General features: G+C 42.2%; 1 protein-coding gene across 1 annotated transcript in view; it reads right to left on the bottom strand.

The window, feature by feature from the left end:
* The window catches only part of LOC112643690 (zinc finger protein 347-like), a 53,409-nt gene extending 47,943 nt beyond the window's left edge, over positions 1-5,466 (bottom strand). Inside the window, exon 1 of the mRNA XM_035699726.2 lies at positions 5,294-5,466. The gene's annotated coding sequence lies outside the window, so the exon portion shown is untranslated. The remainder of the gene's footprint in view (positions 1-5,293) is intronic.
* Between the last annotated feature and the right edge of the window lie 3,653 nt (positions 5,467-9,119).

Raw genomic sequence — 9,119 nt, forward strand, 5'->3', positions numbered from 1 at the left:
AATAAAAACTCTAGCGCCAAGGCTTATGTGAATTTTCTCTGGTTGGTAATAAGATAAAAAAAAGTATATAAATGAGGAAGCTATAAATTATAAATCTATATACACCTAATAGCAGAATCACAAGACACAAAAACTGACAGAACTGAAGATAGAAATAGAAAACTTCAAAATCCCACTGTCAACAACTTAAAAAAAAAACAAAAAAACAAAAACAGAAAACCAGCAGATATATTTAAGACTTGAACACCACAATCAGCCAACAATTATTTGATGCCACACTCAACAGCAACAAAATATACATTGTCTTCAAAGGTACATGAAACATCCTCCAGAAAAGATAATATCAGATATAAAACAAATGTCAATACATTTCAAATATTTTTTCCAACTATAATAGAACTGAATTAGATACTCACTTTAGAATGAATTCAGGAAATATATAAACATTTGGAAATTAGCATGTTTCTGAGTAACCATGGATTAAAAACAAAAATGTAAAAATAAATTAATAATAATTTAGATGAAATGGACAAATGCCTGGAAAGAGTCAAATAACAAAAGTGACAGAAAAACAGTCCTAGGGATGCCTGGGTGGCCCAGCGGTTGAGCATCTGCCTTCAGCTCAGGGCGTGATCCTAGAGTCCTGGAATCAAGTCCTGCATCTGGCTTTCTTTCTTTTTTTTTTTTTTTTTAATTTTTATTTATTTATTTATGATAGTCACAGAGAGAGAGAGGCAGAGACACAGGCAGAGGGAGAAGCAGGCTCCATGCACCGGGAGCCCAACATGGGATTCGATCCCGGGTCTCCAGGATCGCACCCTGGGCCAAAGGCAGGCGCCAAACCGCTGCACCACCCAGGGATCCCCTGCATCTGGCTTTCTGCATGGAGCCTGCATCTCCCTCTGCCTATGTCTCTGCCTCTCTCTGTGTCAGGAAGAAAGAAAGAAAAAAAAAGAAAAGAAGAGAAGGAAGGAAGGAAGGAAGGAAGGAAGGAAGGAAGGAAGGAAGGAAGGAAGGAAGGGAGAGAGAGAGAGAAAGAAAGAAAAGAAAGAAAAAAAAGAAAAGAAAGAAAGAAAGAAAGAAAGAAAGAAAGAAAGAAAGAAAGAAAAAAGAAAAGAAAGAAAAAAGAAAAGAAAGAAAGATAGAAAAGAAAGAAAAGACACTTCTAAAAAAAAATTGAATTAGTAATTAAAAACTGTCTCACAGGGGCGCCTGGGTGGCTCAGTCAGTTAAGTGACTGACTCTTGATTTCACCTTAGGTCTTAACCTCAGGGTCATGAGATCAAGCCCCATATTGGGCTCTGTGCTGGGCATGGAGCCTACTTTAAAAAAAAAAAAAAAAACTGTCTCACAAAGAAAAGCCTACGCCCAGATGTATTCATTCCATGGTGTCACTATCACCAAAACATCAAAGCCAGACAAAGGCGTAATTTTCTTTTTCTAAATTCTCTTTCAGGAATATAGATGAAAAACTGTTACATATTACTAAAACAATAAGCGGTGTAAGCCAATCAGAGAAAGACAAGTATGATTTCACTCATGTGGAATTTAAGAAACAAAATGGAAGAATATATGAGGGGGGGAAAAAAGGAGAGAAGGAAACAAATCATGTCAGAACAAACTAAGAGTTGATGGAGGGAGGTGGGTGGGGAATGGGATAGACAGGTGATGAGTATTAAGGGGGCATTTGTTATAATGAGCACTGGCTGTTATATGTAAAGGATGAATCACTGAACTCCATTCCTGAAACCAATACTGAACTGTTTGTCAATGAATAAGAATTTATTAAAAAAAAAAAGATTTTATTTGAGAGAGCGAGACAGAGAGAGACAGCGAGAGCATGAGCGAGATGAGGAGCAGAGGGAGAAGCAGACTCCCCGCTGAGCAGGAGCCCATGAAGGGCTCAATCCCAGGACTCTGGGATCATGACCTGAGCTGAAGGAAGACGCTTAATTGACTGAGCCACCCAGGTGCTCTTCATTGAACGGATTTTTTTTAAAGAAAAAAAGAAAAATTAGCAGAACAAATCTAGGATAATATAAAAAGGAATTACAATGACTAAGGGGGATTTATCCCAGGAATGCCAGTTTGGTTTTATCATGTGAAAATAAATAAATATAACACTCCAAATTAATATAATAAAGTATAAAACCCACATGTTCTGAAGAGATATAGAAAAAGTATGTAACCACATGTCACATCACCATTCATGATTAAAACTCTTGAAAAACTAAGAACAGAGGGATCTTATTCAAACTGATACAGGGCATCCACAAAAAAACAAAACTAGTATCAGACTTAATGATAGAATTCTGAATATTTTTCTCCTAGAATTAAGAACAAGGCAAAAGGGGCACCTGGGTGGCTCAGTGGTTGAGTGTCTGCCTTTGGCTCAGGTCATGATTAAGTCCCCTGCAGGGAGCCTGATTCTCTCTCTGCCTGTGTCTTTGCCTCCATGTCTCTCACGAATAAATGGATAAAATCTTAAAAAAAAAAAAAAAAAAAAAAGGCAAAAGTGGCTGCGATCACCCCTTCTTCCATTATTATAATACAGGTTCTAATCAATTCAATAATAGGTAACAAATCATTAAATAACTAAAACTTAAAGGCATCCGGATTAGAAATGCAGAATACAGCTATACTTGCTAAAACAACATAATCTTGTACACAGAAAACAAACAGAAAAGTAACAAGTTTAGCTAAACAAAAGGCATTATATACATCCAATGGATCATTCAGAAATAAGGGGGAAAAAGGAACTACTGATACACACAAGAATGTTATCTCAAGGGAAACCCGGGTGGCTCGGCGGTTTAGCGTGGCCTTCAGCCCAGGGCGTGATCCCGGAGTTCCAGGATCGAGTCCCGCGTCGGGCTCCCTGAGTGGAGCCTGCTTCTCCCTCTGCCTGTGTCTCTGCCCCTCTCTCTCTCTCTCTCTCTCTCTCTGCGTTTCTCATGAGTAAATAAATAAAATCTTAAAAAAGAAGAATGTTATCTCAAAATACTCATGCTGAATAAATCAAATCATAATAAAAACAAGTACATCCTGTAGTCCATTTCAATAAAACTTTAAAAAATATAAACTAGCCTACAGTAGTGAGAAATAGATCAGCAGTTACTTGGGAGGGAAGGGGAAATATGAGAGGGATGGATTAAAAAGGAACACAGAAAATTTGGCTGTGAGGGGTATGTTCATGATCTTCATGATGTGGGGACACTATCCTGAGTATATATAACAAATTTACCAAATGGTATGGTTTATTATTTTTTTTTTAAGATTGATTGATTGATGATAGACACAGAGAGAGAGAAAGAGAGGCAGAGACCTGGAGACTCCAGGATCGCGCCCTGGGCCAAAGGCAGGCGCCAAACCGCAGAGCCACCCAGGGATCCCCAAATGGTATGGTTTAAATATCTGTAGCTTATTGTATGTCAATTTTACCTCAATAAATTAATTGCAAAAAAAAGGGAAAATCTAGTGATAATTATAACGTACACCAAAATACAATGCTAATGAAAAAAGGCAATAAAAGACTACATATATGATTCTGTTTATATGAAATGTCTAGAAGTTGCAAATTAACAGACCCTAGGAGATGATCAGTGGTTGTGTGTGGCTGGGGGTAGGAGTGGAGACTCAGTGTACAGAGGACCAAGAAAACAGGGACGTCTGGGTGGCTCAGCCTAGGTTGAGCGTCTGTCTTTGGTTCAGGGTGTGATCCCGGGGTTCTGGGATGGAGTCCTGCGTGCAGCTCCCTGCAAGGAGCCTGCTTCTTCCTCTGCCTGTGTCTCTGCCTCTCCTTTATTTCTCATGAATAAATAAATAAAATCTTTAAAATTAAAAAGAAAAAGAAAAACTTTTCCAGGTGATGGCAATGTTTTAAAATTGGAGTGTCTTGAAATTGGATTTGCTCATGGTTGCACAACTCTAGAAATTCACTGAACTGCAAATATTTAGTCAATTTTATGGTATGTAAATTAAACCTCCATAAAACTACTAAAACTGTAACAATACTTTTGAATATTTCACGTCATTACCACTTATATTAATATGTTTGATTCAGGAATGCCTGGGTGGCTCAGTGGTTGAGTGTCTGCCTTGGGCTCAGGGTCCTGGGATCAAGTCCCTTATCAGGCTCCCCTCCTCTGCCTATGTCTTTGCCTCTTCCCTGTGTTTCTCATGAATAAATAAAATCTTTAAAAAATTTTTTTGATTCAGACACCATGGCAATGGCTCACCAACCTGTGTTGGTATTACTGCAATGATTAAAACTGTATAAGTATCATCTTCTATGCAAATACGTTGAGGATATGAAAGGACATGATACAATCAATTTTCCTTATGCTTATACAGATATACAGATGCTCCTAAATGTGAGGGGTGGGGGGGAAAGGTTCTCACTATGGAACAGAATATAGGGTAGAGGAGATGCTTTTACTTAGAATGACCCTAAAAGAAAATATCCATGACTATAATTAATTTGAGGCAAGAAGAACAAAAGCTACATCTTTTAAGAGTAAATATGTCCGGACGCCTGGGTGGCTCAGCAGTTGGACGTTCGCCTTCGGCTCAGGGCGTGATCCCTGCGAGGAGCCTCCGTCTCCCTCTGCCTGTGTCTCTGCCTCTCTCTTTCTCTGTCTCCCATGAATAAGTAAATAAAATCTTAAAAAAAAAAAAAAGAGTCATTGTGTCACTAGCTCACTCAGAACACACTTGATTTTGTGGGGACAATGCGAAGAGAGATGTTGGGAGACAAAGTTTTCAGGAAGGTCCGTAATGATGGACTTGAAGGAGAGAACTGGGTTTGGATTAACTGGAGAAAATGCAGCCTCAGGTCTGTTTCCAGCATTCAAGGCTTAAGCCTGAACCCTCCGATTCTCCAGGGGCCCTGGATCTCCTCGAACACGGAGAGCGCCCACCAGGAGCCTCTTAGGGTGAGTCCTGTATTAAAAGTGCCATACCCACAACAGGCTGAAGAAACCAATAGGGACATCTCCAACCTAGGCTCCTCTAACACACGGAAGCTGGGCAAATTCACGCATATACTTTCCACCCCACTTCTCAACCACCAAGTCCCAGGGGCAGAGCGACCCACGTGGACTTCAAACCCTAACAAAGTGGGCCTCTCAGTCGCGATGTCTTCAGACTTTTCATCACTGACTCCCAAAGGCCCCATCACGCTCCCCGGATTCCTTAATGATTGAATCCAAATAAATCCCAACTGCGGTCCTTCACACACGCTCCCGTTTCACGGACCCCACAGGCCGAGAACCAAGCCCGGAACCTGACTCACCTGAACCCGAACCTCCACAGAGGCTGAACGCAGCGACGAAAAGCCCCCAACGTCCATAGCCACTTCCTGTCCGGATGCGCTTCCTCGCAGCACCTAGGGACTCGGATCCACCGAGACCAGCGAATCCCGCGAGGCCCTTGGCGCGCTGCGGGATTTTGGAACTCGGATGGCGGGCCCTGCTCTATGACGTAGAGGCCACGCCCACCCCGGCGTTTCTGAAGGTGGGGGCTATAGCGGCTTTGTAGTGAAATCGAAATCATTACTGGCCCCGCTAGTGTTTTTACCTCCTCGCTGCGAGAGATGACCAATAAAGCTATGCTAACTGGGTAAGACTTCAGAAGTTGGTGTCTATCAAAGCCACCAGGCACGTTTATCGGCCGAGGGAAGAAAGATGGCGGCGCCCTTTGTGCCCTGCCCAGCGCAGGCGTTAAGGCTGGAGCACCGAGGGCGCGGCCATCTTAGAGGATGGCAGGTGTCCGTACGGCTGGGAGGGCTTCAGGCCGCGGCCGACTTCTGTGGAAGCTGAGACGTCACAGGGCGGGCAACGGCTGCTTAACGTCTTAGGTTTAGGGAGAGGGCGGTTGTGTGTGGAGTGTATAAGACCCTTGTCGTGTAGAAGGAAGACCGCCACTGAAGAGGCGAAGCCGATAGAGTGGAACTTCCTAAAGAGATGCTAATCCCCCGGAAAGAGCTCCTACCTCTACGGGGAAGGGATGAAGTGAAGGGCACAAGTGTGTTTTTCTTCCAAAAATAAATGATGACTGTGGGTTATTGGAGAATATGAAATTACGGGATAATGTAATTATTTTTTAAAGATTTTATTCATGAGAGACCCAGAGAGATAGAGAGGCAGACTCCATGCAGGGAGCCTGACATGGGACTCGATCCCAGGACTACAGGATCAGGCCCTGGGCTGAAGGAGGCGCTAAACCGCTGAGCCACCTGGGCTGCCTGAGATAATGTAATTATACTCTGCATATTTACCCAAATTTTTAAAAGCGAGCACACTTTAAATTTTTATTATTTAGGCGCGGGAGGTTTAGTAATAGAGGACTTAAGTAGTTACTCCCTTTTGAGAAGACAACCTGAGTCAATTTAAATTTTTCGTTCTCTTTGACCTGGAAATTCTAATTGCAAGTTAGTAAATTTTTTTTTATTTTTTAAATATTTATTTATTCATGAGAGACAGAGAGGCAGAGACAGGCAGAGAGAGAAGCAGGCTTTTGGCAAGAGCCCAGTGCAGGACTCAATCCCGTACCCCGGGATCACGACCTGAGCGGAAGGCAGCCGCCCAGGCGTCCCTAAAATTTTTTCTTCATATTAGCCATTTTGGCCTTTGTAATTAAAACGGAAAAAAAAACCTACTTGATGGGATGAGCACTGGGTGTTATACTTTATGTTGGCAAATCGAATTTTTTAAAGACTTTTATTTATGCATGAGAGACGTAGAGAGAGGCAGAGACAGGCAGAGGGAGAAGCAGGCTCCATGCAGGAAGCCCGACGCGGGCCGCGGGACCGATCCCGGGTCTCCAGGATCAGGCCCTGGGCTGAAGGCGGCGCTAAACCTCTGAGCCACCGGGGCTGCCCGGCAAATCGAATTTAAACAAAAATAAAAACGAAATGGTAAAAAATCTAAATGTACAGTGATAGACAAATACTTTGGTAAATTACGGAACATTCACTTAGCAAAACAGTACATAGCAATTGAAAAGAATATACAAGTGTCAGTATAAATAAGGAAAGATAACTATTCTCAAGAAGAAAAAAATCTGCAGGATAATATAAATATAATTCCTATTATGGGAACACATCAGAAACATTTGCCTGTTCATTTGTGATTGGTTAAATAAACATTTAGTTTGGATTACTTCAGAGTTTGTACTTATAGAAGTGTCAGTTTTCACATTCCCAATTTTTGCAATTCTCCATTGTTTATAAATCTTTGTGTCATAGTTCTATATTACTTTAGTATTATAAAAATGTCAATTTTAGAAAAGTTTTAGAATTTCTTTTAAAGATTTCTTTATTCATGAGAGACAGAGAGAGAAAGAGAGGTAGAGACACAGGCAGAGGGAGAAGCAGGCTCCACGCAGGGACCCCGACATGGAACTCCATCCCAGGTCTCCAGGATCAGGCCCTGGGCTGAAGGGCAGCGCTAAACCGCTCAGCCACTCACCTGACTGAGTTTTAGATTATTTAATGATGTGGATATTCACAGCATTGTAAATATTAAAAACTAGTCTCATTTTTCTTTCATGAAATATACTTAAATATATTTGAAAATTTGGGGAGAATATATTGTTAACAATGCTAAACTCTGGGCAGCCCCAGTGGCTCAGCGGTTTAGCACTGCCTTCAGCCGGGGTTTGATCCTGGAGACCGGGATCGGGTCCCGCGGCCCGCGTCGGGCTTCCTGCGTGGAGCCTGCTTCTCCCTCTGCCTGAGTCTCTGCCTCTCTCTCTTTCCGTGTCTCTCATGAATAAATAAAATCTTTAAAAAAAATTCTTCAATGATTTATATGTTTTCTAATTAACTTTTTAATTTTTTTTTAAGTTTTAAGGAGGCTCTCTGCCCAACATGGGGCTTGAACTCAGGACCCTGAAATCAAGAGTCACACTTTACCACACTTTACCAACTGAGCCAGCCAGGCACCCCTGTGTTTTCTAATTTCTATACATTAAGAATTTATTGCTCACATAATTTTTTTTTTTAAGATTTTATTTATCCATTCATAGACACACAGAGAGAGAGAGGCAGAGACACAGGCAGAAGGAGAAGCAGGCTCCATGCAGGGAACCCGACGTGGGACTCGATCCCGGGTCTCCAGGATCACACCCCAGGCCGCAGGCGGCGCCAAACTGCTGCGCCACCGGGGCTGCCCCTCACATAATTTCTTAATAGTATTTTTTAAAGATTTTATTTATTCATGAGAGACACAGAGAGAAAGAGAGGCAGAGACACAGGCAAAGGAGAAGCAGGCTCCACACAGGGAGCCCGATGTGGGACTCGATCCCAGGACTCCAGGACCATGCCCTGGGCTGAAGGCACATGTTAAACTGCTGAGCCACCCAGGGATCCCCAATAGTAAGAGTATTATATTTATATTCCCTTCAGGGATTAAACCTCATTCACCTGGGATGTCAAGCTTTGAAAAGTGAATTCAGCATCTGGTCCAGAGAGCTTAGGGGAGGCTGGGCAGCCCATTCTGGAACCTTGCCTGTCTGGTTTCAGGAATAAGCTGATCTGACCTTGCCATGGCAGGATGTATAAGTTCACTGAAGAAGTGGAGGGGACCTGGGGCCTGGTTGGTAGAGCACTCATTTCTGATTCTTTACTGTAGAGAGGGTCTACTGAGAATCCATCCTGTTACAATGTGGGGGTGGTGAAAGGTGCACTAATCCAGGATTTAGGGCAGAGATGTTAAAGTTTAAATATAGATCACAAAGATCATTTTATAAATGCAGGCTCTTGGGCCCCAATATTAGAGGTTCTGGTTTAGGAGGTCTGGGGTGCGACTCAAGAATTTGCATCTTTTACAAACTTCTCAGAGAATCCTGAGGCAGGAAGCCCAGAGAAAACACTTAGAAACAGATCTGGAGTGTTCCTGGCTTACAAGTATTATGCTTGCTGGTAACCCTCAGTACATTTAGGTCTTAGGTCAAATTACATGTGCTCAGAAAAGCCTTCCTTGAAAACTTGTACTAAAATAGCTCCTCTACTACAACCCATGTACTAGGCTTCTTATTTCTTCATAGCACTTAACTAACATTCTATATATACTTATTTTACTCAGTCATCTTCACTAAACCATATGCTCTATAAAGGC

This window comes from Canis lupus, chromosome 1 (genome assembly GCF_003254725.2).
Source record: "Canis lupus dingo isolate Sandy chromosome 1, ASM325472v2, whole genome shotgun sequence".
Classification (NCBI taxonomy): domain Eukaryota; kingdom Metazoa; phylum Chordata; class Mammalia; order Carnivora; family Canidae; genus Canis; species Canis lupus.